This window comes from Echinops telfairi, unplaced genomic scaffold (assembly GCF_000313985.2).
Source record: "Echinops telfairi isolate 266 unplaced genomic scaffold, ASM31398v2 ScPeMD7_1713;HRSCAF=2227, whole genome shotgun sequence".
Taxonomy (NCBI): domain Eukaryota; kingdom Metazoa; phylum Chordata; class Mammalia; order Afrosoricida; family Tenrecidae; genus Echinops; species Echinops telfairi.
Genome location: NW_022105611.1, coordinates 6,507,886 through 6,510,655, shown reverse-complemented (window position 1 = coordinate 6,510,655; position 2,770 = coordinate 6,507,886). Strand labels below are relative to the sequence as shown.

Here is a 2,770-nt window from a genome sequence, read left to right as displayed (position 1 = left end):
TTGCCTATGTTACAACCCCTCCCTATGACGCAGGTTGTTGTGCATTGTATTGCCCCTCTCTGTGATGCATGATGCTGTGATGTATCCCCCTAAAGCAATATGATGCGTGGTTAGCAATAAATAAGGAGGCTCCCTGGTTCTCAGGAGGGTGGCTGGCCGAGGGTGGCTGAGGAGGGAGAGCTGCTTCCCATGAGGGGCGGCTCCCATGAGGGCAGTGGATGAGAGGGCTGCTCCCGCTAGGGAGGCGGCTCCTGCTCTGGCAGTTGGGTTCCCCCCACGAGGACCAGCCTTTATTGCCGTGCCCTCTCCAAACCATTCCACCCCCATTAACATAAGCTCAATGCCCCCTGGGCAAAACCGCTACCCTCGTCACCATTATGGTAACCATAGGTCAAGTTTGGTTTCTTTGGTTTTTTTAGTACTTTTCTTTAAGTGATATTCATAGATCATACTCTTCCTGAGTTAAATCGCTTTTTTAAAAGAGTTGCATATACATCACCACAATCAGTTCTAATGCTCCTCCTCCCACCCTCCTCACTTCTCTGAAGATCACAACTACCGTTTTCTTTAAGGGCGAGACCTGCTGCGGAAACCTGGGTGATTAGCGCAGAGAGAGCAGGTCTACGTTGATAAAACTACGAGCAGATAACCATGGGTGACCAGCCATCTGAGGGGCGTCAGACGTGTAGGCAAAGCAGCAGCAAGAAGAACAAGCTGAGCCGAGAAAGCAGAGGTAACTCGGGGAGCAGGGGAAATGTGGCAGGAAATACTCCTTTGTGCCCTTGGAGGTATTTGGGAGGCGATTGTGTTTGTAAAACAAACAGGCAAAGTCACAGCCTAAGACTGACAGCGAACTTGAACAGAAACGCAAGTGCCCGAGACACTGCTTCGCTCGTGTGTTCCTGGTAAACAGCGGTGGCGAGATGCAATGAGATGTGCACGGGACGGGGCACAGGGAAAGAAGTGGCTCTGCCCAAACAGAGCGGTGCGCGGCAGGTGGTGCGGCCGTGGGAGACGGCAGATGGCTCATTAAACTGCAAGTGTATGAGATTCCAGATTCGGTGTGGGGAAGTCATTGTAGGGGTGGTGTGTGAAAATCGCGGTGCATAAATGTTGACTATGTGAAAGCAAGGAACCACCTGTGTCCGCATTCCATTTGGCTTTCCCTGGATTTAGTAATATTATTTTTTTAAGATCATTTTATTAACAGCTCTTATAACAATCCACACATCAATTGTAACAAGCATATTTGCACATATATTGCCATCATCGTTTTCTAAACATTTACTTCCTATGCGAGCCTATGGTATCAGTTCCTCTTTTTTCCCTCCCTCACTGCCCCCCCCCCCAGTAATATAAATCTTTTATCTTGAACTTTGGGCCACCATAATAATAATACCTATGTACAACTTTGGAGTTTACAAAACACTTCTACTAATTATGATATGTAATCCTTAGTCTGGGGAGAAGCCAAATATTGCTATGTTTGTATCTATGCCTCCTCCCCCTCCCCCAAATATAAAGCCTAATCAAAAGGGAAACTGCAAGCTCTCCCAATGGATATTTTGGAGGCTATGATCCCATGAGATCCAAGTTCAGTGCTGCCGAGTTGATTATGACTCATAGCGCCCCTATAGGACAGAGTAGAACTGCCCCATCGTTTTCCAAGGCTGTAAACCTTTATGGAAGCAGACTGCCTCGTCTGCCTCCTGCTTTTTGGTTAGCAACACAATGCCTAACCCACTGCACCAGCAGGGATTCTTTCTCAGAAGACAGTGGCTCCCAAAATTTTGAGTGCATCGAGCTCACAGATGGCCACTCCCAGTCTAGGGTTTCTAGTCCAGTAAATCTAGCGTGTAGTCTGGGAATTTGCATTTCTCACAAATTCCCAAGTGCTGCGGCTGGTCCAGGGACCCTACTCAAGAACCACGATATACAATGCTCTCTGAAGAAAGGGCTACATGGTCAGATTGAGATATATTTATTATGTAATAGAAAGCAAAATCGCTTCGCTCTCTAAGAGGAGGAAATATGTGCATCATCATACTGGAACAATAGAATTATGAGTGAATTTTACTTTAAAAATGCCACGACTTTCTTTTCTCTTAAACCAAAATGATTTCAAGAGGAAAAATACTATGTTCTTAAATTTAGCTAAATAAAAGATTAATTAGCAAAGTTTTAAAATTTATAAATTATTTATTTCTCACAACTGTGGGAAATGTGTTTTATTTTATTTTGTTCTTAAAAATTATTTTGGGAAATGTGTTTGATGGACAATCTTATGTTAATTATAAGTATTACCAGACGGGGCTGTCCCGGAATTTTTACAGTGAAAATATTGAAATTGTCAAGGATTTAATTTTACTTGGACCTACAAGTAATGCTCCCGGAAACAGCAGTTAAGAAATCAAATGATGAATTTGCACTGGGCAGGTAGATCAGCAACATAATACCTCTTTAAAGTGTTAAAACGCCAATATATCACTTCAAAGACTAAGGTGAGCTGGACCTCAGCCTTGGTCTTTTCAGCCACCTCGGCTGCATGTCAAAGCCGGACCCTGCCTAAGGAAGAATGAAGAAGACTTGGTGCCTTGGTATTACGGCATTGATGGAGGGTGTTAAACATGCCACAAAATGCCAGAACAAACAACGTGTCTCCGAGGAAGTACAATCGTTCTGATGCTGAGAAGCGAGGATGGCAAGGGGGTGTCTCATAGTCTTTGGATACGTTCTGCGGAGAGATTAGCCCTTGGGGAAGGACATCCCG

At 44.7% G+C, this 2,770-nt stretch overlaps 1 long non-coding RNA gene across 1 annotated transcript in view; it reads left to right on the top strand.

The window, feature by feature from the left end:
• Nucleotides 1-2,770, top strand: part of LOC123522040 — a 33,399-nt gene that overhangs the window by 4,095 nt on the left and 26,534 nt on the right. The window contains exon 2 of the long non-coding RNA XR_006680345.1: nucleotides 573-733. This is a non-coding gene — a long non-coding RNA (uncharacterized LOC123522040). The remainder of the gene's footprint in view (nucleotides 1-572; nucleotides 734-2,770) is intronic.